Source organism: Eschrichtius robustus, chromosome X (genome assembly GCF_028021215.1).
Source record: "Eschrichtius robustus isolate mEscRob2 chromosome X, mEscRob2.pri, whole genome shotgun sequence".
Lineage (NCBI taxonomy): Eukaryota > Metazoa > Chordata > Mammalia > Artiodactyla > Eschrichtiidae > Eschrichtius > Eschrichtius robustus.
This window is the reverse complement of record NC_090845.1, coordinates 7,510,833-7,538,343: the sequence shown is the minus strand read 5'-3', so window position 1 is coordinate 7,538,343 and position 27,511 is coordinate 7,510,833. Positions and strand designations below refer to the sequence as shown.

Sequence of the window (27,511 nt, the reverse complement as noted above, 5' to 3'; positions counted from 1 at the left end):
AGTGAAAATGTCTCCTTATTAAGCAATCACACCCCACTTGGATACTCTCGGGAAGGCCTCAGGAGCTCAGGCTCACAGCATTCCCCACAGTATCTGCTGCTACAAGTTAAAGTTACGTTTTCACTTTTCTCACTGGGAAATGTGTCCAAACGCCTAGGAATGCAGGGTCCAAGAAAAAAAAAAAAAGCATACATTCAATTCAATAATTATGGATAATATCTTAAATACTCAAACCAAGTAAAGCTAAGTCTGTCTCTGCCCTCAAGTCTAATAGGAATTTAAAAGAAATACACTTTAAGATGGGAATATAAGCACATAAGCGGAATAGAGCGTTACCGGTTTCACTGGAAGGGGAGTGAGGGGAGAGGAAAACTGACAGAAATCAAGAAACCTAATAAATCCCAGAGTCTGGTCTCTAACTGACACCCTCCTCCCCGTGTCCTGGACCACCCCCTGGGCCAAGTAACCACTCCTCTAGAATATTCTAGTAGGTGTCATCGGTCAACCCACTTCGCTGTTGACTTCCTCCAAATCGTCCTCCACTGAGACGCCAAAGCCCACCTCAACCTGGCATTCCCCTCCACCGACGCTGCCCAGTACTCCAGGGTAAGAGCCTAACTGCCTAACTCAGCTCACAGAGGCACGGCCAAGGGGCCCTGGCCAGGCTCTCTCCCCCTCTGCTCGTCCACTCCTGGCCAACCTCAGGACCTTTGCATAAGCTGTTCCTTGGCCAGGCATCCCTTCCCACTCCACTCACTCCTCAGGTCCCATCTTAAACGCCCCCGCCCCTGTGACTAACGAAGACAGACTCTCACAGCTGCCTGGATTTCCTCGTGATGCTTATCACTGCTGAGATCCCGTATCCTTTGTGTGCACACACTGGCTTCCCTTGCCCCTCTCCGGTGGGGCTGCCCACACCACGGCAACAAGAACCTCATGTGTTTTCCTCACCGCTGTGAATCCCGAGCACCTAGGGAAGCACTCATCACACAGAGCTGACCAAGTATCCGCTGAAAGAATGACTAAATGAGTGGGTGAGAGGAAGAAGCCACAGCTAAGCAAGCATTTTCAGTAGGTGGGATATTAGTTGGAGGTAACAGAGCAGAGCGATGCGGTCTCCGCAGCGACAGAGGTGGAAAGTTTCACGTGGGTTCCGGGAAAGTCAGTCTCCCGACTTGGCTGGAATTTACGTGCGGGCCAAAGTTCAACGGGGTCAGTGAATCTGGATGGGTTTTGCGGAGGGAGGGGAAGCAACAACTTTATTTTCACTAACCTTTCACCTAACTCCATTAGAAACGTAGGCAACAAGCCCTTGTGGAAACAGAAGACTCCCAAGATTTTCACCAATAGGAACTGCAGACATTTTCATATCAGGTTATAGATGCCTCAGAGACTTTAAAATACTGCTGACACTCACCACTGCTTGGAAATGATGGTAGCGGTTAAAGCCATTGCTAGATGGTGCTATTTAAAATGTTCAAAAAGCACCTATCAAAGAATCGAGGACTTCCCTGGTGATGCAGTGGTTAAGATCTGCCTGGCAATGCAGGGGACACGGATTCGAGCCCTGGTCCGGGAAGATCCCACATGCCGCAGAGCAACTAAGCCCGTGCGCCACAGCTACTGAGCCTGTGCTCTAGAGCCCGTGAGCCACAACTACTGAGCCCACGTGCCATAACTGCTGAAGCCCGCGTGCCTAGAGCCCGTGCTCCGCAACATGAGAAGCCACCACAATGAGAAGCCCGCGCACTGAAACAAAGAGTAGTCCCCGCTCGCCGCAACTAGAGAAAGCCCGCGCGCAGCAACGAAGACCCAACGCAGCCAAAAAAAAAAAAAAAAGAATCGAAAGCAGGTCTCAAAGAGATGTTTGTACACTCAGATTCATAGCAGCATCATTCCCAATAGCCGAAAGGTATACGGGACCCAAATGTCCATCAACAGATGAGTGGATAAACGAAATGTGGTCTATCCATACAGCGGAATATGATTCAGCCTTAAAAATGAAGGAAATCCTGACACAGGCTACAACAGAGCTGAACCTTGAGAACATCATGCCAAGCGAAATGAGCAGACCTAAAAGGACAAATGCTGTATGATTCCACTGATAGGAAGCACCTAGAACAGTCAGATTCATAGAGACCGAAAGTGGAGTAGCGGGGGCCAGGGGCTGAGGGTGCGGGCATGTGGAGTTAGTCTTTGATGGGGACAGACTTTCAGTCTGAGAAGACGAACAAGTTCTGGAGACGGATGGTGGTGACGGCTGCACAGTAATGGGAATGTACTAACGCCACTGAACTGTGCACCAGAAAATGGGTAGCATGATACATTTCACATCAGGTATGTTTCACCACCGTAAAACAAGGAAGAGGGCAGCAGGCTGACAGCACACAGGAATTTTGTCTATGACAGCACTGGTAATTGCTTCCCTTGCCAACCTATCTATCTTTTAATGCACTTGAAAATCCCACTCTGGGATGCCTCCAAGGCTTCGATGGACAGCTGAGGGGGTCCACACACAAAAAGAAAGCTGAGGATCCTGGTCTCTGAGAAGGGGACAAACAAGGAGGCTGTTCAGAGCCCTGGGCGCAGAGGTCTGAAGTCAGTATCGCCGAGCGGGGACTCACCGCAGTGCCTCCCTGACACTGCTGCTTGAACACTGGGGTTCTGGGGAGCCCCTCGGGCAGCTGGGGGACGCAGGGAGGGGGAACGGAGAGGGCGGGCTGGAGCCGCGGCCAAGGGCCAGGGGCCCCGGGGAGGGCGCTGGCAGAGCCTGGGGGGCAGGGGGAGCGGTCCCCACAATCTCAGGTTCACGGCGACTCGGAGGAGTGCTTCTTCGAAGGGGGGGGCGGACGCCAGACTGCACGTGGTCCAGGAGAGTGTGGGGTGAGAGGGGAAAGGCAGGGGAGTGTGGAACTGTGCTCTGAAGAAGTGTGATGAGGGGGAGAAAGACAGAAATAGAGCGAGAAGCTAGCGGATCAAGCAAAGGGTTTTGCTGATGTTTCATAATGCTCTGCTTGTGTTTGCAGCGCTAGACTAAAGGCATTAGGGAGTCTGCAGAAGATAGAGGTGCGAGAGGTTTTGTTTCCTTACAAAGCCTACAGTTTTTAACAGATCCCAAACCACATGAATTCTTACTGAGCTCACAAAATTAAGCCCACGTTTTCAACATGTTCAGAAACCCCTGCTCACAGATGGAAACTTTGAGATGGCCTTTTCCTTTCTGAAGACTAAATATCAACAGAGAGGAGGAGGGCTTGACAAGAGTTGACATTTAAAGATGCGAGGCGAGCAAGTGAGTTAAATGGAGGAGGTGTTTCTGGCATGGAGAAGTTCTCCTGCCCTCCCTGATCCCAAGGAGATCAAGCCATCTCCCCAGTGCCTGTCATTAGAGACGGCCTTCAGTGATCCATTAGCGAAGAATTAGCAAAAGGCTGCTGGGGCCGATCACTTTCCCAGGCTTAGCAGAAAAACCGCAGAGTCCCAAACTTCCTGTAGTTTACAGCATAATTAATAACTAAGAAGAAATATCAATAGAAGCAAGTAAAATACAGTGAGTCCAGCTTTGGTTCATGGGGGCCGTGAGCACCTAGACTTTTCCCCCTACTAGTCCTCTGCCCTCACCCTGCCCCGGCCACTTCCCTGCCAGCCACTTTCAGCCTTACCCAAGCCACGGCCCCTGGAGGCTCTGCTGACAGACCATCCCACTCAGACATTTACATAAGCCCTCGTGGGCTTCCCTGGTGGCACAGTGGTTCAAAATCTGCCTGCCAGGCTTCCCTGGTGGCGCAGTGGTTGAGAATCTGCCTGCCAATGCAGGGGACACGGGTTCGATCCCTAGTCTGGGAAGATCCCACATGCCGCGGAGCAACTGGGCCCGTGAGCCACAATTGCTGAGCCTGCGCGTCTGGAGCCTGTGCTCCGCAACAAGAGAGGCCGCGATAGTGAGAGGCCCGCGCACCGCGGTGAAGAGTGGCACCCGCTTGCCGCAACTAGAGAAAGCCCTCGCACAGAAACGAAGACCCAACACAGCCATAAATAAATAAATTAAAAAAAAAAAAAAAAAAGATACCAAAACTTAAAAAAAAAAAAAAAAAAAAAGAATCCGCCTGCCAGTGCAGGGGACATGGGTTCGAGCCCTGGTCTGGAAAGATCCCACATGCCGCGGAGCAACGAAGCCCGTGCGCCACAACTACTGAGCCTGTGCTCTAGAGCCCGTGAGCCACAACTACTGAGCCCGTGTGCCACAACTACTGGAGCCCATGCGCCTAGAGCCCACGCTCCGCAACAAGAGTAGCCACCGCGATGAGAAGCCCGCGCACCGCAACAAAGAGTAGCCCCCCGCTCGCCACAACTTGAGAGAGCCGGCACGCAGCCACGAAGACCCAACACAGCCAAAAATAAATATAAATAAAATAAATAAATTTATTAAATAAAAAAATAGATAAATAAGCCCTCCTTCTCGTGCCCTCTCATTAGAAGCCCAGACAACCCACAGCCACACATGGCCAGTGGCTCTCCTACTAGACAGTGTGGATACAGAACACGTCATCACGGCAGAAAGCGCCGCTGGAGAGTGCTCAGTAAGACCACCTTCAAGCAATCCTTTTCAGTCTGCCCTGGTTTATGCTTCAATCCATCGATTTTTTTTTTTTTTTTTGGTTGCGTTGGGTCTTCCCTTAGCTGCTCTGCGGCATGTGGGATCTTCCGGGACCAGGGCTCAAACCCATGTCCCCTGCATTGGCAGGCAGACTCCCAACCACTGCACCACCAGGGAAGCCCAATCCATCGATTTTTAAAAACCAAACGAGTGAGTTCAAATAACCTCTCAAACAGAAAGCCTTACCTAGGGTAGGTTAAACAGGGCGCTTACGATTCCAAGTAGGGTTGGTGATAGCAGAGGGGGTGAGGCAGGAAGAAGAGAAGCTGCCAAGCTCCCCAGCCCAAGCTCACACCCTCTGTTCCCAAGGACAGTCTGAAAGCCTAATCTGTCTCCTGCATCAGCTTATCCTACCATCTCTGGCTTCCCTTGAGTCAGGACCACCTGTTCTCTTAGAAAACCAAGACCTTCGTCTTGGTAAAACTCTTAAGAGGAATCATCTTCCTTTCTGCTCCCAAAGTCTATGCACTTACCACCTTCTCATCTGTCCCAAAAGCAATGTTCCCACTACTCCTTTTCCAAGGCAAAGAACTACAGTCCCCATCCTTTATCTCACCTCCTGAACCTCTCACTTCCTGTTAGCTTTCACTCAAACACCACGCCTTCCCCCCACTAAAAACCCCTTCCCCCATACTGGCTTCCCTCCCAAAGGCTGTTCTCCCCTGACCTTTGAGGTTGGACCTCTCCCCCGAGATATGCGCACCCACTGCCTCCAGCCTTTCACCCGTCATCACACATACTCCGTCTTCAGCTGCAGACTCACCACTCCTACCCTGAAAACCACACCTGGATTCTCACAAGTCATCCCCAGTCTCTATGTGCCAAATCCCACCTCGGCAGCCCTGACAACCCTGCTTCTCTGGCTCCTCCTCCCACCTCTTCTGACTCCGTGGGCTCTTAGGGACACACTCCTTCACAGCTCTCCTCCACGGACGGTTCCACCTCATCTCTGCCCCTGGTTCCAGGCTATTTCACCAGCTCTCAGCTGATGCAATCCCCACCTCCACGCTCCAGGGCACTCCCGACACCTCTACTACACGTGAAATCCAACCCTGCCATTGTGTTCCCCAGCTATACCACAGGGCCTCTGGGAGTCAAATATTTGTTCTACTTCTTCTGGAACAGGAGGCCCTCAATAAAACAGCTAACAAATCCAGTCCAACCGTTCTCTATAAAGGTGGGATCTGTCCTGTTCCAGTCTTCCGTACACATGCTCCAGCTGGTGGGACGTAAAGGGAAGGTGTGCAGAGAGAATATTTAGAGAAGCAAGAAACGGAAAGCAGGGACAGACCCAGGAAGATTACAGTAACAGGCCCCACCTACCGTCCCCCGCTCCCCGCACACTCGCTGCAGAACACCGAGTCCCTGGGAGCCTCTGCTCCTAACCAGAAACATCCCAGGCCAAGGAGATCAAAGGGCCATGTACCCAGCTCCTCCTTACGTTATTTTTAGATCTTAGCAGAGGAGGACAAGAGAAACCAGAGAATTTCCACTCTACCACCGTTCTGGCAGCTTTCAAAGTAGGCTAACAGGAAAAATGATCTGGCTGTCACTGTTGCTCTTAAATTCTGGCTAATTTTAACCCTTCTCCCAACCCCCTCTCCCTGCCACTCCCAACCAGAAGACGTAGATGCCTCCACCACATTGTCGTAAGGGTTTGACAAATTCGGAAAGAAAGCAGAAGAACTGCGAAGGAAAGAAGCCGCCCTGGACACCACAGCTAATGGAACGCTCTGGCTTCCCACCATGCACATCAAAACAAGACAAGTGTAGAGAAGAAATCTTGACAGTAGAGCGGCCTCCAAATTACAGATGGGATACTGTCCAAGGCTTCACTGGTTTCTCACTCAAAAATGTTTTTCCCCTAGAAACAATGTTATAAAACTATGATCAAGGGCTTCCCTGGTGGCACAGTGGTTGAGAATCTGCCTGCCAATGCAGGGGACACGGGTTCGAGCCCTGGTTTGGGAAGATCCCACATGCCGCGGAGCAACTGGGCCCGTGAGCCACAATTACTGAGCCTGCGCGTCTGGAGCCTGTGCTCCGCAACAAGAGAGGCCACGACAGTGAGAGGCCCGCGCACCGCGATGAAGAGTGGCCCCCGCTTGCCGCAACTAGAGAAAGCCCTCGCACAGAAACGAAGACCCAGCACAGCCAAAAATAAATAAACAAATAAATTAATAATAAAAAAAAAAAAAAACTATGATCAGGTTCCCAGCCAGTCTAGAATGGCCTTGTAAAGCCTGCAAATATAACTGAAATGTAAACTGGCCATGAAAAATATCCAAGTAGCACACCATAGTGTGGCGATCGTATGCTTCAATGCCGAGCATCTGAATCACCATGCTGTTTCTGGGGGAAGTGGGTTTTCTCCCATGTATGGGATACCAGGTACTACGGGCAAGACAGGAATTAGTAACATTTCATCTTCCCCACATGTTTTCACTGTTGTCTAGGCTTCAAGAGAAGCAACCATCAAAAACAGCGAGTAAAAAGGCAAGAAGTGGGTCACCACCCTTAGTATGTTAAGCCAAGCCTTCCACAGAAGGCACTGGAATGTAGCTAGCATCAGGGGTCAGGAAGAAGACTGTGCAAGCCAAATGCCAGTGGTACCACTTCCTAGCTGTGGGCCCTGCCTTACAATTCCGCTCTGAGCAGCCCAGGCATTTGGCTGTCACCCAGGCCTATGGTGGGCAGGGCATCTTCCAGGGAGAAGAGGCGCTTTGCTGTGGCCTTCGTCCACCAACACTGCCAGCCTCTGGGTGACTGAGGCGGGGATGCAGAAAAAGCAGGACATGAACAAAGGTCTCTTCTGGATGACCCAACTTCCCCTCTTCTCCCACCAAGCATAGCAGCACCCTGTACCCCCTCCTTTTATGCTACAGCCCTGCTCTGCTCTGACAAAGCCAGCATCAATCCCTTCCAATCCTGTGGTATAAATGACTGGTAGAGCTTAATGTATTACCTCTCCTGGGACTCCCAGGATTTTAATTGGGACAAAGTTTCATGTCAAACAAATGACTCTCTAATCGTGGAATACCAGGCTCCAGCAAGCAAGGTTAGATGGGAATAGGATGCAAATGAAGATTAGATCAGGAGAGAGGAGGAAGTGCAGGTCACACCAGGGAGGTGGTGTGGGCCTCAGAACAGGCAGGGATCACATGCTGGTTCTGGAAAGGGCCAGAGAGTCAACACTTCAGGCTTCCAGGGGCCAGAGGGTCTGTGTTGCAACAGCCTGTGTAGGGAATAAGCAACCACAGACAGTATCTAAATGAGTGGGTGTGGCTGGGTTCCAAGAAAACTTTGAATTTCATATCATTTTCATGTGTCACAGAACATTATTCTTTTTTTGGCCGTTTAAAAATATAAAACCATTCTTAGCTCGCAGGCTGTACAAAAACAGGTGGCAGGCCAAGTTTGGCCCCTGCCTTCAAGGAAGCCTATCTCAAGCTTTGGCTCCAGAGACGTTTTTGGAATCGGACACCGTCATTTTTCCAGGGCTCCCACGTACACAACCCTGGCATCCAGCCACCGGCCCGCGTACCCCACGACTCCCGAGAGCCCCTGTGGAATCCTAAGACTGAATAGTGTAATGAACTCAGGGTAAAAAAAACCTTCCACTGTTGAGAAGCACGGTGCTGCCCTGGGAGAGACCGTGGGCTTTGAAGTCCCAGTTCCAAGTGGTAGACCTGGTACGTCACTGCCCTGACCTCAGTTTCCCCACCTGCAAAACAGGAAGAGCCTTTCTGGATTTGGATTTGTTGTGCAGGCTCAAAAGCAACTACAGAAAGTACCCAGGACACTGCCCTGCGGTCAGCGGGCACCCAAAAAGTCACAGGTCCAACACGAACGATTTTTATATCCTTATCTCACGCCCTCTCTCCCACCCCACCCCCGCCTCCAGGCTCAATTACATCCCTATTCAAGCCCCAAAGTTCAGGTTCAGGTTCAGGTGTCAACCTAGGGATGTGACCCTGGCACTGAGAATGAACCAGGTACACGTGAATGAAGCCACAGTCCAAACAGCAGAGGTCAAAGGCAGGACAGGCCACTCAGGTTTCAACATGCAGGAAGTCACAAAGAAATCCTCTCTCCGCAGATTAAACTCTCACACACACAAAGGAGCGTTGCTTGGTTCCACCAGGGGGGCCCTGCCTCCCCACTCTCTCCTGGGCCACTTCCTTGTTCACTGCTCTCCATCCAGCTATCTCAGTCTCTAGCCTCTATCTTCAGCTCTCCCTCACCACTGTATAGCAGGTACAGCTTGCAACAAGACATGTTACCACGTGCAGCAACAAAAGAGCAAAAGACAGCTGTTGAGACAACGTTTCTTTAGGAGACTAAATGCTGATGGTTTTTTAACCTGACCGGCAATTGGGCAATTTCAGTCATTCTGTGACTAGCTTCAGCACCCGGCCAATTCCACAAAGCTCATGGCAAAATCGCTGAGTGTTAGGAAATATTAAATGACCACCTGGATGTGCTTTTTATTGAGCTCCGTTTATGAATGGAGAAATAGTTCACATTCCTTCGAGCGATGCGCTTCTAATCACCTCCAAGCAAGATTCCCTGGAGAGCAACACAGAGAGAGGCCATCCATCTGCAGCACGTGCACTGTATGCATTTCCCTTGCCCAAGGAAGGAAAACCACCTATGTCGGTTTCAACCAAGGTGAAAAGGGTGACTTGAGATACTACTGTTTTCAAAATTTTCCTTACCTCTCAATAGTCAGAAGGACGCATTACAAGTCTGCCCTCTGCTATCTCCATCTTTGTCTCTTATGTTGGCCCTTGAGAAAGGGTGGGCTGCTGTACGTTGGCTTTATTTTCCCTCCCGTATATATGCATTCTTCTAACAGAATGCGGCCATTCAGCCATGCCACATCACCATCTCACGCTTTCCCTTGGTTGTTTGTTTGTTTGTTGTTTGGGGGAGGGGAGGCGGCTAAGGAGGGTGAGAAAAGGGAAAACATACAACAGAGAGGACAGCGCCCCACTTCCTCTGATATCAGCCACACTCTGCCCGCTCACCGCGGACGCCTGGTTCTTAATTGTGGCGGAGTAGAGATAACAGACAGGGACATGTTTTCCGGAACTGATCACTCTGAAACTGCTCTCCCCACACGCAAAGTTACACCATGTCCATGCACGAGGAGCTTCTACCACCACGTGAGATCACGTGCCATATTTTCAGAGCAAGCTTCAAAGTATGAAAGCGGTTCCGAACCCTCTGTAAAAGAGCTTTATTGAGATACAGATCACATACCCCACAATTCACCCGTCGGAAGTATACAGTTCAATTGCTTTCAGTATATTCACAGAGCTGTGCAACCATGATCAGTACAATCAACCTTGGAACATGTGCATTATATCCCCAGAAGCAGCCCTGGACCCTCTCCTTCAGCAGTCACTACCCAAACCCCCGGTCCTAGGCAACCACTCATCTACTTCCTGACAATCAAACCCTTTTTTGTTCAGCCCGCAAGCCTCTGTGAGTGTCTGACAGGCTCCCTGGTACCAACGGCCCTCACAGCTAACTTCCCAGTCTCATCACATCTCAGGGGCGCGAGCCAGTCCAGCAGCCCGGCCCCGGTCTCCATAGGCCACCATGGCTTCTGCAAGTCCACTCCCCGCCTCACTCACAGGACCTTCTCAAGGCCCAGACTGCAAGCTCCTGCCCTCGGCTCGCGCAGAACCCCCAGGCGGGGAACGCGCCGCAACGTGGCTCTCGAGATAAAGTGCTGCCACCGCCCCCCCCCCCCAACAGAGAGTCACACAACTCGGGGGTGTCTCATGACTATCATTAACCAGTTCCAACTCGTCACCTTCACGGCAAGAGAGGTGGGAAGGAAAAATCATTCGGCCACATTCCACGCAGTGGAAGATTCACGTCCATTATACGCTTAGTTTACATCTCCACTTTCCTAGCCAGACATGTGGCAAACCATCCAAACGGAAGAGAAGAAAGAAATTCCAAAGTGAGGTCCAAGTGGGGTGGATAACGCCAAACACAGTAACTACCGTCACCGAAGGGGAGAAAAGAGGTTGTTCCATCCGTTTGCAAAATAAGGGGTATGGGAACTGATTAAGTAACTGAATCCGGGGCCAGTGATTTCGGGTTGTGATGGACAAGCTGGGGGGTTCTCCTCCCCATCATATTCTCCATCAATCTGCCTAGAGCTTGAAGGGGAAATGGTTTCTCTCACCTGAGCATTGAAAACAAAAGGCGCATGCCCCACATGGGGCTCAGGCACCGCCCGCATCTGGATTTTAACCACCCAAAGCATCCTCTTGCCTTCCAGGGGGGCTGTTGCCACCTGCCCCGTCCACTTCGGCCGCCAAGAAAGTCAAGGGGATCTTTCACGGGAGCTTGTTTAACAGCCTCAACTCATTCCGTCCCTTTCTGCTCAACTTATGCTCCACTGGAGTTTTGCAAGAGAAGATATTACTCGTGCTTATCTTTAAGTCATAAGAGAGTACAAGCAGACACTGGTGAACTCCCAGTAATGACTGCGGATGAGGTAACCATACTGCGCCGTACCGATGTCCTGGTTTTGCTGTTGCTCTAAGCTTATGTAAGACGTCACCGTCGGAGGAAGCTGGCTGACACCACACAGGACCTCTCGGCGCTATTTCTGCAACTTCTTGTGGTCTATAATCAACCGAAATAAATCGTTTTAAATGAAAATTACCTAAATAAATTTTTAAAAAATCGAACACAGTCTCTGTTACTGGTGCCCTGGAGAACTAAAAAGCGGCAAACCCAAAGGAAGCCAACGAATCCTCAGAAGGTCTTCCTGGTCATTAAAAACGCAGTGCCACAGACACAGGCAGTGAACCAGGAAAAAAATCTCTTTCTGTAACTAGCAAGAAAAAAGGTCTCCCATTGCCTTAAAATGTAATATCCTGCAAGTACTTGACGTGAACAATCTGAAAATGAAATTAAGAAAATATCATTCACAAAAGCATCAAAAAGAATACACCCAAAACTCTAAAACATAAACCACAAACAAGTGCCAACATTACAACTCAACCTCCACTAAGCCTGACGTTCCATAATGCTGAGTCACGCTCAGCTCCCTTCCCAGCAAGGCTCTGCTGGAATTAAGCTGGCCTTCCATCAGCATCAAAAGCTGAAAGGTGACACCAGGACCACATCCAGTTGTTACAAGGCATGGTATTAAAAACGAGTGATCAATAAGAAGCACACACCCACCCAATCAATCACTCATCTAGTCTCTCAATCACGTACGTACTAAGCAATAGAGCAAAGCAGCCACTGGCAGCTGGGAGCTGGCCTGGCACTCACGCCTAAGCTGCAGCCTTCTCCTGCTGGAACATAAACAATACAGAGACCACTAATCTCAGACAGGGACCCGATTCCTTAAACCCTGCCCAACTCTTTTAAGGTCTTCTTAGCACCCTGTGACTGAGATGTCCCATGGTCCCCTCAACGCAACAGGTCAGCAAACCCAACCTCATCCAACTACAGCTTTGTGTGTTCCTGGAGACTATTGGGCTGAAGGACATTGTACCTAGGAATGCAGGTGAGGACAAATGCCTTTTAAAGAACGAGTCTCAGCATACAGATGGCCAACAGGCACATGAAAAGATGATCAACATCACTAATTATTAGAGAAATGCAAATCAAAACTACAGTGAGGTATCACCTCACACCGGTCAGAATGGCCATCATCAAAAAGTCTACAAACAATAAATGCTGGAGAGGGTGTGGAGAAAAGGGAACCCTCCTACACTGCTGGCGGGAATGTAAGTTGGTGCAGCCACTACGGAAAAGAGTATGGAGGTTCCTCAAAAAACTAAAAATAGAGTTGCCATATGACCCTGCAATCCCACTCCTGGGTATATATCTGGAGAAAAGTATAATTTGAATAGATACACGCACCCCAATGCTCACAGCAGCACTCTTCACAATAGCCAAGACAGGGAAACAACCGAAATATCCATCAACAGATGAAGGGATAAAGAAGATGTGGTGTATATATATATATATATATATATATATATATATATATATATATACATACATACACACATATATACAATGGAATACTACTCAGCCATAAAGTAGAATAAAATAATGCCATTTGCAGCAATAGGGATGGACCTAGAGATTATCATACTAAGTGAAGTAAGTCAGAAAGAGAAAGACAAATACCATAGGAAGTCTAAAATATGACACAGATGAACATACCTACTAAACAGAAACAGACTCACAGGCATAGAGAACAGACTTGTGGTTGCCAAGGGGAGGAGGGGTGGGGGAGGGATGGATTGGGAGGTTGGGATTAGCAGATGCAAACCAGTACATACAGAGAATGGATAAACAACAAGGTCCTACTGTAGAGCACAGGGCACTACAGTCAACATCCTGTGATAAACCATCATGGAAAAGAACATGAAAAAGAGTGTGTGTGTGTGGGTGTGGGTGTGTGTGTCTGTGTGCATATAAATATATATAAAAAACTGAATCACTTTGCTGTACACCTGAAACTAACACAACATTGTAAATCACCTATACTTCAATTAGAGTCTCACACTTTATCTCACCTGAAACGACCAGACAAAACCAAACTGCTTACAGAACTTATCTATATGAACTGCAAATCACAACAAAGCACTTTCCTTTCAATTTTTAAAAATTGAGTCTACCACCATTGGAAGCCACCCATCCTTGACCACACTTAGGTATTTTTAATGAAACAAACTGCGTGTATTTGGTTTTAAGACCAAGTTGAGAAGTTATTAACTTGACACAGTGGTGGTTACATGTTCAACCAAATGGCACTGAATATTCCCCATCACTGCAGAAGCTGTAATTGTAAATCTGCCGTTTGTTCTTAAAACACCTACTCAACGAGGGAGCTCCAGTGTCCAGCACCCACAACACCTGAAGGCAAAGGAAGGAGCTGCTCAGAAAAGCTTGTTCACGGATTGAAACAACCTGAAACATACACACAAAGGCAGCACCTCCTCATACTACCTTGATTCTCTTTCTAGCATCATTTGGGGGAGGGGTTGTCCTGATAAAACCAAGCATCATCCGGGAGTCCGGACACCATGGACTGGCTTCCATGGTGGGTCAAGACATGTTTTGGATGAGGTACAGTGGATTTTTCTCAACGAGCAATTTTAAGACATAGATGTTATCCTCATCTTAAACAATGTCATTGTACCTTGAAAAGATTCTGTTGGGTGAGACCGTTAGACGCTGCCGGTACTTGACGACTTTTGATCCGAAATGGTGATGCCACTTCATTCAACCTCATATGGGCGCAAAATAGTTTTTTAATATATAAAACTGAAATCCAAAATGTGGTTTACAACTGCGCCAGAATGGAGATGCATGGTTCTTCCTTTCAAGAAAGAAAGAACCTGCCCATCCTCCATGGCTCTGTTCTGAGCAGCCCCACGACTGAGCAAGGCCATTTCTCTCTAACCAATCAGGCAATCTCCACTCCAGAGCTCACGGGGGGGGCGGGGGTGGGGGGGGGGCGCTGGCTCAAACTTTATCAGATTCGCGTCGAGGTCCTGAGGCTTTCCTTACTCAGTCCTGTCCCCCATTTATCTCTCACAGGCCTTTGCCCCCCATTAAAACACTCGAACCTCTCACTGCATCTCCAGAGGGACCAGAGGACACAACTATCGAGGTTGGCCAAAAGGTTCGTTCGGATTTTTCCGAAACCCGAACGAACTTTGGAGCCAACCCAGTGTTATAATGCTGACTGCTTTCAGGTCGTTGAAGTCCCTGAAAATAGACACCTGTGTACGTGTGTGTATCTAACGCCCGGGGACACACACTGTGTATACACATAGAGTCAATTTTCATGATTTGAGCATACAGTATTCGTGAATTTGCCTATTTGCTAAAATCTATCTGTAACCCCAGATCAATACCTGAGGTGGTGTGGTCCCTGAAGGACCAAGCACGGGGTGAAAAGGTCGAGCCGCTCGGTGCACACGTTCCCAGCTCAGGTGGAATGAGGCCTCGCGCTACCTTCTTGTTTCAGCTCCCAGGCCGTAAACCAGTGTGCTCTCCGTGGTCTATTTACTGCCACGTTTTTCGCATTTCTGTGCTTTTGTTGGTGACATCTCTGCTTAGAACAGCCCCCAAGCACGGTGCTGCAGCGCTGTCTGGTGTTCCGAAGGGCCAGACGGCTGTGCTGTGCAGTAGGGAGGGAACACGTGTGTTGGAGAAGCTTGGTTCAGGGCATGAGCTACCGTGCTGCTCACCGTGACTTCAACGTGGATGAATCGACAGTACACAGTCAATAAGGTGTCTTTAAGCAGAAACACACGTAAAACAAGGTTATGCAGTGACTGGTTGATGAAAATATTGTGACCAGAGGCCTGCAGGAACCGAACCCCTCTGTTTCCCCTAGAAGCAAAGCTTCTGTGAGGTCTCAGCAACTTTATGTTTAACTACCGTGAATAAGGAAAATCAACCACAGACATAAGCCACATAAAGATGTAGCCATCACTAATCTCCACTCGACCTAAAAAAAAACCCTAAAACCATTTTTCTGTGTCTTCCTATTCCACAGACATCCCTGTATGGAATGACACGGTTGCCCCTCCCATGCTCAGCTTTTCCCCTGTCCTCATCCCTTTACTGCATCAGGGCAAGCTAAGCGACTTCATGTGTAGGCCCTCTGCCCACAGCCCTTCTGTACAGGCAAAGTTTGGTTCCAACAAACAACAAGGGCAGCTACGAATGGAAAAAGCCGGAGCCAAAGAGAATGAAATGACAGACGATGGGGAGTGGAGATAAACCCCTGCCCTCTCTCTGGAGCGCATCCGCCCCAGCAGGCATCCCTGCGGCCCCCTTCCATTTGCACGCCTCCACCTTGCTCAGAAGGAGCTCTCAGAGGAGCGCTGGACCCCGTCTGCATTTCTGAAGTGAGAAATGGATGGCAAAAACACAGTACCCAGGGCAAGAAGCCAACGCTGGTTACAAAACGCAGTGTGTTAACTCTTTTCTCCTCTTTTATAACTCCCCTACGAACAGATGTGATAATGCTTCCAAGAAAGCAAACCAGCAGAAAAAGAGGGCTAAAGGTAGAAACTTCTTCTGTAATGTAAGCCATCCTAACAGTGAACCAGTTTAACATGGCTGCTTCCCTGGAGAATTGTTCTAACCCAAATTCTGAAGGGACCAAACACAGCAACCAGGAAGGAAATCTTCTTAAAAGGCACCAAAGCCTATTTAAACAAATCTGCAAAAGATTACTGATTCTCAATGAAGATTCTCAAGCTAAATATTTTAATACAAAAAATTTAACTACGGCTTTTTTCTTTGTTTGTTTTGCTTTGTTTTTTGTTTGTCTGGTCGGTTTTGGTTTTACACCAAATAGTCTATGACATGATTCCCCAAGGACTTTTCAGGGAAAAGAGCAGGAAAAAAATCCCTCCATATGTGATGCTTGTCACGTGTGGTACAAGCTTGTATATCCTCCAAAGAAAGCTTAGATAATGAGATAAAGGTAACCGTATTCCTCACTTCTATTTAGACTAAGTGTCTGAACTTGATTTTCTCCGACAGGGTCCAAACTGGCCTTTAGTGAAGTCACACCCACCTGACTAGTTAATCAAGAAATGCTCTCAGACCTCAATTCTAAGACAACCCCACAGAATGGAATCTGCTGGAAGGTGGGCCTTTCCTGGTTCCTGTTCAAGGCAGTTTAGTCATTAAAAGTTCCAGGGAACATAATTATTACAGCGCATTCCCTAATAGGTGACAAGAGAACATTCCAAAGACAGCTTTCTGGCCACTGGGTTTCACCATACACAGTTTTTACCGCTGCGAGTGATAGAGCAATCCCCCATAATAGCAGTAACTCAAACTAGGGGCTGAGGACAGTCTTGAAAATGGATCAATCACATTGTGTGCTGGAACCTTTTGGAGAACACGTGGCCCAAGTGATCAGCTGACAGAAGAAACAGGATGATTCCTTTATTCTCTTGGGGCCAGTGTCACATGGGTGGTTGATGATAGCATTAGGCCTAAAATTCAATCTTTCTGCTCCTATTCAAGGGCTCTTTCCAGGGAAACATCAGTCTTGGTATCGGACCAAAAAAAAAAAAAAAAAAAGAATTATAACCTACAGTTATATGGCTCTTCTTTGATTTAATGCAGTAAATCTTGTGTAAGGTCAGCAACTGACTTGCATTGGCTCAAATAACCCCAATTTCCAAACAGGAGAACCCACCTACCTCTAGAAGTCTTCACTTCCCATTATACGTGTTCCACAGGTGGACCGTGAGGGCAGGTACCCTGTGAGAAGTCAGAGGCCAGGAAGATCACGGGCAACTCTCCACTGATAAATCACACAATCATCAAAGGAACGTGGAGACTGCTCATAACGCCAGTTCCCAGTTCTTTAAACCACAGTGAAGCGAGAGGAGAAATACCATCTCCATCTAGCATAAAGAGTTCCTAGAGAGTGTTCTGGAAAGCTGAATGAGACACTGCCCCGTGGCACCGATAAGAAGGAGGCTGGAAGCAAATGACCACTGGAATCTCCCTCAATCACACTGTCTGAGTCACAGGTCACAAACTCAGCCTATTGCCAAAAGTTTACCGTTTGTCCTCGAAAGCACATCTTCTAACATATTCCCTGCATTCCAAACGGTTTCATCAGGCTGCTCCTCTCCCCCCTTCGCGCACTCACACACTCACCCACCCCCAACCTCAACAACGTTCTACTCCGTAAACGACAGTAACGTGAATCACCACCTGCTGTGAGACAAGAATCGGGGCTCAGAACGTCTTGATACAGGCACGCCAAACAGAACGGGAAGTTCCATTTCCTCCCAAGTGCCTTTCAGCTCAACCTGTTCGCCATGAATAACAGTCCAGGTGCCTCTTGGGGGGAGGGGGGCGTCGGGTCTGACAAGGTGAGGGTCGCTTTCCCCAAACCTGACTCTAGTTTCCTAACCACTAAGTTGCAAGGGATGGGCTCATTTTCATGTTAAGTTGTATTTTAGATAAAAGGACAGCTGGAAAAATTACCAAGGTTGGTGGCATAACATGTGACATTGCTAGACTTGCATGCGGAAATGTGGCAGCTCAGGGCCTTTCTCATTTTTTAGTTCACATAATTTTAATTTAGTTCACATACTTCTCTTTTCATCTTCTCTTTTACTACGTGTGGCTTTCTAGGTCATCTGCTTTGTCAGACACACCAATTCGGTGTCCTCACAGCCAAGGAGGTGACAGGGCAGGCAACAAGTTGGGAAAGAAGAACTGACACCTCAAAGGCACAGAGAACAGATGGTGGTGGCCAGAGGTGGCGGGAGAGGGGATGTGGGTGAAGAGCATCAAAGGTGCAGACTTCCAACCATAAAATAAGTTAAGTCCTGGGACTTCCCTGGTGGTCCAGCGGCTAGGACACCTCACTCCCAATGCAGGGGGCCCGAGTTCCATCCCTGGTCAGGGAACTAGATCCCACATGCCGCAACGGAAGATCCCGCATGTGCGACTAAGATCCAGTGCAGCCAAATAAATAAATAAGTAAGTAAGTAAGTAAGTAAATAAGTCCTGGGGATTCAACGTAATACATGACTATAGTTAACAATACTGGAGAGTATATCTGAACGTTGCTAAGAGAATAAATCTTAAAAGTTCTCATCACGGGACTTCCCTGGTGGTGCAGTGGTTAAGAATCCGCCTGCCAATGCAGGGGACGTGGGTTCGAGCCCTGGTCTGGGAAGATCCCACATGCCGCAGAGCAACTAAGCCCGTGTGCCACAACTACTGAGGCCGTCTGCCACAACTACTGAAGCCCGTGTGCCTAGAGCCCGTGCTCCGCAACGAGAGAAGCCACCGCGATGAGAAGCCCGCGCACCGCAACCAAGAGTAGCCCCCACTCACTGCAACTAGAGAAAGCCCACACACAACAACGAAGAACCAACGCGGCCAAAAATAAATAAATAACTAAAGATTTAAAAAAAAAAAAAAAAGTTCTCATCACAAGAAAAAGAAATGAGTAACTATGTGTGATGATGGATGTTAACTAAACCTATTGTGATGATCATATCACAATGTTTACATATATCAAATCATTATGTTACACACCTTAAGCTAATACAACATTATATGTCAATTATATCTCAATTTTTAAAAAATGAAATGAAAATTAAAAAGGACAGCTGAAGGATGGAACTGTCTCGGTGGGTCCTGACCCTCCCTCCGCTGCATCCCACAAGCCAGGAGATGTCTTTTCTCACACAGGGAATCACGAAGAACAAAAGCCTTGCTCTCACAACTACTGTACTAAAGACACAATCAAGGAGAACCATTTCATTTAAACAGCACTCAACCGAAGGAGAAAAGAGAAAGAATGAAACAGAGAAATAGAAAGTTCTGCACAGCAAAGTTATTTCCGTCACTTGCTGGTCGCCCCAAGAGGTGATACTTGGCTGATCTGATGACAGCGAATTCTAGGTGACACAGCATCCTCTAGAGCAAATGCTTCCCCAACCAGGTTTTGAGGAGAAAAACTCGATTTGCCTGCTGTGCACGACGCGGGTGGGAACAGACAGGCTTTCGCTCACTCACTCACAGCACTGTCCTCTGCTTGTCCTGCCAGCGAGTCAAACACCCTGATTTTTTTTTTCATACCCTCAACATTTCAATCACCAAAATAAAACAACACTTGTGTGGGAGGAGGAAGGTGGCTGTCAGCCTCTCAATGACACGGCTCCTTCCTCTAATGAGGTCAAAACTTCCTTTTAGCCACATAGCAACTGAGTGTCAACACGCTAACCATCAGCCCCTAAAGACTGGAAACAGAATTTACAGCAAGATATAAAAGGCTGGTCCATGGAAACGTGACCAACGACCCTTAACCACGCAGCACAACGTGCACTGCAAAGGACACCATGAGCAACTGACCCATAATTACCACGTGCTCGCTACGGTGCAGAGCAGAAAGGAAACCTAAGGCATGATCTCTGCTACCAAGTACTTGCATGCAGTCTTGCTGGTACAGAAGAAGAAAATACATGCGTAAGAGAAACAGTGGGCAAAAGGCCACCTGGAAAAAAAGAGTATTAAGCTCATAATGGAAATCTCCTCATAAAAAGCAGATTTTTCAACACCAAATAAATGGCCCATTTATTAGGCTGTGCAGTAACAAAAAAAAAAATTAATAAAACTTAAAGAATTAAGACAAAGCCAATGAGAATAAGTCACAGAAATCATAGAGACCTAGCCAAGACCCTTGGGTTGTAACTTGCTTCCACACAGCCATCTGTGAGAGGTTAAACAACTCCTTTTTCCTCGGGAGGGCTTTATGTCTTTACATGGAAAGGACTGCCAACTGCCCTTCCCAGTGGAGACAGTCCTGCGAGACGTGGTACTCAAACTTCAAAGTGCACGCAGTCACCTGGAAACTGCATCTGTGCAGGGCTCTTCAGCCTGGGCACATGTGGACCCAGGCCAGGTAATTCCTTGTGGGGGGCGGTCCTGTGCACTCTTAGATGCTGAGCAGCATTCCTGGCCTCTACCCACTAGATGCCAGGAGCACCCTCTCCCCTAGTTACTACAACAGAAGGTCTCCAGATGTTGCCAAATGTCCCCGGGGGGACATGACTGCCCCCCCACCTCCCCCCCACTACCACCTCCCCAGCTGAGAAGCCCTGTTCTAAGATGGAACCAAGGAAGCTACATATTTCACAAGCACCTGCTGCTTCCAACATCCGCCTACGGGGCTACTTTCCTGGATACAACTGGGTGCCTCAGTCTCGTCCACTGGGGTCATCTTCCTTCCCACACACCAACAGGGCAGAAGGTATCACAATCCCACTTCTTCCCTCTTGCCCCTTAACACACGTGCATTTTGCCCCCTCTGCTGTGTGACTCTGCATGACCTCCCAACTAGAACAGCCCTCCCCAGCCCATGGATGTGGGATCTGGCCACGTCACTTGCTCTGGTCAACGAGCATTAGTTGGGGGGGGGGGGGGGGGGGGGACAGGCAGAGGTTTTAAACGGGACTGCGTGATGTAGCTTGGCTTCTTCTTATGCCAGATAGGAGAGGCAGAAGTACATGCCCCAAGAGCCTACTAGCCTCAGAAGGAGGAAATTAGGAGCTCAGTCCTAAACCCAGCCCAGAGCCTAACCAGGCCTCCCTGATCCCACACAGCTGAGCCCAGAAGAGCCACACCTCACCACCCACTGACCAGTAAACAAGAAATAAGTGCTTGGTGCTCTTTTCAGCAGCACTTATATTAAAACTGGAAAGATACAGAGATTAACATGGCTCCTGTACAAGGGTAACACAAAAATTCACGAAGCATTCCATATTTTTGATGGAAACTAAACTTTCGGTGGTGAGCACGCTCTAGTGTACAGAGATGTCAAAATACAGTATTGTACACATAAAACTTACATGTTATATAAGCCAACGTTACCTCAATTTTAAAAAATTCTGTAAAGAAATAAGTGCTTGTTTCTGTAAGCCTTTGTATGCGGGGGTGCTGTTTGTTACACATCATCAGCAAAGCAGAAAGCTGACTAATACACTCCCCAAATATCTCTGAACCAAAATGCTGATTAACAAGTGGATATTATTATGACTTTTCTGTCCCTACCCCAACCTGTCTTCCTCCACTCTTTTATGGAGCCACAAACCCACCAATTCAGTCCCCATAAAGGCACACATGGTATCTTTGAAGTCCTGGGGGCCAAGCCCCACTCTTCTCACATCATGGTGGTCTTTCCCACAGCTGACTCAGACTCTGAGACACTAACTCCAGGGAATAGTTCTGTCAGAGTCCCCGACAGACCCTCAAACTGACAGTGGCAGGGCCACCCACCAAGTATGGAGTTCTTGGGAAGAAGAGAGGGTCTAGACGTACAAATGTGTTCGATCGGCACCAAAAATCCCGGGTCCTTCCACGAAAGAAAACAACCGGGTGTGCTCAGAGTTAAATCAAGACTCAGCCAGTGGCTGCACCTCAGTGAAAGGCAGGCATGCCAACCGAACAGCTCCATGACTTCTGAATCACTCAGGAGACAAACAGCAAATATTAAATAAATATACAAACCTTGCAGGGTTCAGAGGAACAAATTAAGAGACAGAATACAAAGGAAATAAGTCTCCTTGAAGACTGTCAATGGAGCCAGAGAATAATGGCCCCCAGAAAGCCCCATGCCCTAATCCCTGGGCCCTGTGACAATGTTACCGTGCACGGCAAAGAGGACTCTGCAGATGCGATGCAGTTAAGGATCCTGAGGCGGGGAGATTATCTTGGATATGGTGGGGGCCCAATGTAATCACGTGAGCCCTAAAAAGTGGGCAATCTCTCCAGGCTGTGGTCAGAGAGAGATGTGACCAAAGAAGAATGATCAGAGAAATGCCGCACTGCTGGCTTTGAAGATGGAAGAAGGGGCCATGAGCCAGGGAATGCAGGAGGCCTCTAGAAGCAGGAAGAGGCAAGGAGTGGCTTCTCCCGAAAGCCTCTGGAAAAGAAGGCGGCCCCACTGACACAGTGAGACCCATCTCAGACCTGTAACCCCTGGAACTATAAGCTAATAAAGTGGAGTTGTTCATCAAGTCAGGAAGTTTGGGGTCATCTGTCCCAAGAGTGACAGGAAACTAACACAGTCAATTATAAGATCAATGGAGAAAACACACATGACCTTCAGCCTTACCAATAAGCTCTTTGTTCGAGGCACAGACACCCCGGAAAGTCGTGCCTGTGGATAGCTGGAGAAAAATCAGCCTCCATATTCTCCCACTTGACCCTGGAACGGTAATTTATGGCTCTACACAGGCAGAAGGTTTATAAATTCAGAAAAGTAAACAACTCTACGACTCTGTTTCAGTCTAAGCCAGCATTGTGGCTTCAGGGAGGCCCCAGAAAGCAGCCAAAGTCTAGCTGGTTGGAACCCTATGACCCCAGAGCAACTTCACACCACCCCCTTGGGAACTACAGGCTTCCTATATCTCACACCAAGAAAGGACACTCTAAAATCCCATCCAGGGACTTCCCTGGTGGCGCAGTGGTTAAGAACCCGCCTGTCAATGCAGAGGAGACGGGCTCGAGCCCTGGCCCGGGAAGATCCCACATGCCGCGGAGCAGCTAAGCCTGTGCGCCACAACTACTGAGCCTGCGCTCTAGAGCCCACGAGCCACAACTACTGAGCCCACGTGCCACCACTACTGAAGCCCACATGCCCTGGAGGCCGCGTGCCACAACTACTGAGCCTGCGTGCTGCAACTACTGAAGCCCGCGGGCCTAGAGCCCATGCTCCACAACAAGAGAAGCCACCGCAATGAGAAGCCCGCACAACGCAACGAAGAGTAGCCCCCGCTCGCCACAACTAGAGGAAGCCTGCACATAGCAACACAGACCCAACACAGACAAAAATAAATTTAAAAAATAAAATAAAATAAAACCCCATCCAAAAAGGCAGCACAAAAGAGGGGTCAGCAGGTACAGCTTTAATTGACCAAAACTGTTTTTCTATGTTGATCTTTAGGGGAAGAGATGGAACAACTAAAGAGAAGGAGAAAGCAGATACAGTTTACGCCCAACTGGAAGCTGAACTGGAAATGGTTTTATAAACATTGCTCCATCTATGAACCATTTTCCATTTCAACGTAATCTGAAAGGAGCAGCCCGTGCCCCGGGTTTACCCAGCCCGTAACATTCTTCCACCTGATTCCCCACCCCAGGCCCCAAGCCCTCCTTGATGACCCAGAGATTCCACAAAATGTTTACCAAGAAACTGGAATAACACACACTACAACATGGACAAACCTCAAAGACCTGATGCTAAGGGAAAAAAGCTAGACAGCAAAGGGTACATATTGTGTGATTCCACTTATAGAAAATGTCCAGAATAGGCAAATCCACAGGGACAGAAAGCAGATCAGTGGTTGCCAGGGGCTGGGTGGAGAGGGGATTTGGGAAGTGATGGCTTAATGGGTAAGGGGTTTCTTTCAGGGTGATAAAAATGCTATAGAATTAGACACTGGTGATGACTGCACAACTCTGTAAAAATACCAGGAAAGTACTGAGTTATACACTTTGAATGAGTGAGTTGCATGGTATGTAAGTTATATCTCAATAAAGCTGTCATATTAAAAAATAGAAGAAGAAGAGAGAGGAAGAGGAAGAAGAAACAACCACTAGGATATTAGCCAATGATTACAAGTCACTGCAAACTTTAAAAAATTTAACCATCCCAAGGAGGTTAGTTTACTTAACAAGCCCGGAATCCTGCGCACCAACCCACTCCACAGTAAAGATTCTGAAACGCCTGAGCAGAGGTCAGTAGCAAACTGTGACCAGAGGTGGTTTATGGAACGGGCTCAGGAGCAAAGTGGGACGACTGGGGTTCATGATGAAATGCAGGAAGATGATTTTGCAAAAGTAACCGTTCTCAGTAAGTTAAAGCAACTCTCTACAATGAAAGTATTATCTCTCTCCAGAATAAAAAAATAACTGTTAACAAATACATTGGCTACGGCAGCAAACGTCTCCTGGTAACTTCTGGCTGCTCCAAGTTAGCCGATTCAGATTAGACCCCTGAAAAGCAAACTGAAAGTAAAATACGTTTATTGGTTTGGGACTGGCTGTTTCAGATGGGAGGGGATGGGATGGAGAAAGGATGGATATTGTTCCCCTGTGAGAGGAAAGGCGGGTGAGCAGCCTCAAGATTCCAGTGGACACAGCAGCATGCGGAGCCCCTGGCGCAGGGCCTGGGTCCAATGCCGCGCCACCTGGGCTTGGACCATTTCCTCAGAAGGTGACCCCAGCAACCGCAGACAGGGCACAAGTTAGATCCCACAAAAGTCGGTGGGGGTATCACGGCTGGCGTTTGGCGTTCATCAGCACGCCGACCCACACATCCCGAGTTATTCTTGGTATTAGCCCCTTGACATAATAAGGAAGCCAAGAGGAAAGACTGACACATTCAAGCATACAAAAATGCGAAGCTTGGGGCTTCCCTGGTGGCGCAGTGGTTGAGAATCTGCCTGCTAATGCAGGGGACACGGGTTCGAGCCCTGGTCTGGGAAGATCCCACATGCCGCGGAGCAACTAGGCCCGTGAGCCACTACTACGGAGCCTGCGCGTCTGGAGCCTGTGCTCCGCGATGAAGAGCGGCCCCCGCTTGCCGCAACTAGAGAAAGCCCTTGCACAGAAACGAAGACCCAACACAGCCAAAAATAAAGAAATAAAAAGGAATTCCTTTAAAAAAAAAATGCGAAGCTTGGTGACTGAGACCATAAGCAACATGAGAAGACAAGGAACTGTCTAGGAGAGAAATATTTGGAACACCTAAAGATCAGAGTCTACAGAGACCTCCTCTAAGGCACGCGTGGGCCTCAGACCAGAAGCGCCATCATCAGCGGGGAACTTGCTGGACATGCAGCGTCTCGGGCCCCACCCAGATTTACTGACTCAGAAATCCTGGGGATGGGGCCTGGCAACCTGCGTTTTCACAAGCCCTCCACAGGGTGCTGGTACACAATGAAGTTTGAGAACCACTGGTAAGGTCACAAAAATATTTAGAGCAGCACTATTCATAATAACCCCCAAAATGGAAACAAGGCAGATGTCCAACAACGGGTGAATGGATCAACGGCGGTGCATCCATACCTGATGGAATCCTACCCAGTTACAAAAAGGGATGAATTAGTGGCACAGGCCACAACATGGATAAAGCCGAAAATCACCGTGCCGACCGAAAGAAGCCAGGCAAAATAATGAGTACATATTGTGTGATTTCACTGATATAAAATTCTAGGATATGCAAACTAACCTATCTAGTAATAGAAAGCCATCAATGGTTGCCCGGAGGCGGAGGGAAGCAGAGAGAGATTACAGAAAGGCACAGGGAAATTTGGAAGCCACGAAAATACGTGTTATCTTGATATGCACGTGTCCGAGAAGCCAGCACCACAATCAAGACAGCAAACATAGGAGAAAACTGACGAACGTGCACACCTTACATACACCTGGTTTACTGTACTTCAATTACACCTTAACAAAGTGGTAAAAAAAAGCAAGCAAGCAAGCAGATGAAGCAAAACCAGTGTAATATGACCCCGTATAGATAAAAACGCAAGACTACACAGCTGTACGTGGACAGCTGAACGTGCCAGAAACAGAATCTTCCACATCGCACTGCGGACTGTTAATATCGGTTTTTCTGCTGGAGGAGCTGGACGCTACAACCCCACAGTGCGGGAACTCAGGGAAACCAGCATGTTCTTAGGTGTCACCTTAGAAACAGGAACGAGCTCAGAACAGGAAAAAGAAACAAAAACCAGAATCTGTCCAGAGGAAAAGCCTTGCATTTTGGAAGCCCCCAAAGCAAGGCCGGCTGCCGGGGTGCAGGCAGGGAGAGGCCCCCAGGGTAGAAACACGCGCCGCAGGGGTGCGGGGCAGCTCCTGCTGGGAGATGCAGGACAGAGAAGGGGACGCACGCAGGTAAGCGGGCTGGGGCCCAGGCAGGGGGCCCTGAACTTCTCAGGAGGCTCAAAGGTTGACCAGACGAAAAAAACAAGGGGTGGAGGCCTGGCTATTATGACACCCTGCGCACTCCGGGAAGCAACTGAAAACCCTATAGAAACCGAGAGAAACCAAAACCCCGGAGGGAGGGCCGTGGGCCGTAAGCAGAGCACTGAAAGGCTGGGCTCACAGCAGGCACTCCCTTCCAGCACATTCATCACGTGTAGTCTTTACTCAGGCTTAGGATCTTTCGCCCTCCTTTCTCAGTTCTTGGGGAAGAGATAATAAGGATGAAGTGTGATTTCCAGATCAAAGCCAAGGGGTGGCCCCAGACGTCTCGTGTAATTTCGCTGTTTATTTGTAAATGAATACTTCTAAAGGAATTTCTTTTCTCTCTAAAGTTAGCTCCCAAAACCTTGCTTGTCCTTTGCTTTAGAAAAAGATCCATATTTCCCTGGAATGCATGAGGACGGAAAGATTTCTGAACTTCTTTTGTAAGTCTGATGGGGGATTTAGTCCTTCAACTTTACTAAGTCTTTAACCACGAGATTCAAGCTTCTAAGGCAGGGTACTTGACCTCGGCACTAAGGACCTCTTGGGCTGAGTAATTCTTTGTGGGCCTTGGGGCCTCATCCCCTGCGTTACAGGATGCTGGGCAGCGGCCCTGACCTCTATCCACTAGATGCCAGTGACACCCCTTCCCCATTGGTAACAACCAGAAAGGCCCCCAGGCATCGTCCAGCGTCCCTTGGGAGCAAAACTGCCCTTGGTGGAGGACCACTGAGCTAAGGTATTTCCCGACCAAGATGGAACTTCCGTCAAAGTCTAACATCCAATGTCATGAAAGAAACAGGACGGGATTTCAAGAAGGAGGCAGCAGAGGCATGGAGGGTTGACTGCCCTATGGCTGTGTCCTGGGTTCTCCAGGGACTGAGCCCATCACTGTAAACGCAGTTCCTTTTCCAGACTCCTCACCTGTCCAATGCAGCCCTTTATGCACGATTCTTCACGATTAACACGACCCTAAATATACGATGAACTCCTCTAGATTCACAGTTTGCTTACTACAAGTAAACGTTTCTCTCTTTTTTTTTGGCCGTGCCTGCTGCAAGGGCATGCGGGATCTTAGTTCACCGACCAGGGATCAAACCTGTGCCCCCTGCAGTGGAAGCGCAGAGTCTTAACTAATGAACTACCAGGGAAGTCCCTAAACGTAAACATTTTTGTCTTTTTACAGAGCTACTTACTTCCCGCATGGCTCCACCTTGAGAGCCTGCAACCAACCCATCACTATCCTGATTTTACAGGGAGGAAACCAAGGCTCCTCGTCCCGTCCTGCACTCTCCGCACGTATCCCTCTCCTGG

At 48.5% G+C, this 27,511-nt stretch overlaps 1 protein-coding gene and 1 non-coding gene across 7 annotated transcripts in view; one reads left to right on the top strand and one right to left on the bottom strand.

Moving 5' to 3' along the window:
- Positions 1 to 27,511, bottom strand: part of TBL1X (transducin beta like 1 X-linked) — a 227,179-nt gene that overhangs the window by 185,669 nt on the left and 13,999 nt on the right. The gene's annotated exons all lie outside the window — the stretch shown is intronic.
- Positions 20,885 to 20,988, top strand: LOC137757494 (U6 spliceosomal RNA). Its single transcript, XR_011072346.1, has one exon. It is a non-coding gene; the product is annotated as a U6 spliceosomal RNA (small nuclear RNA).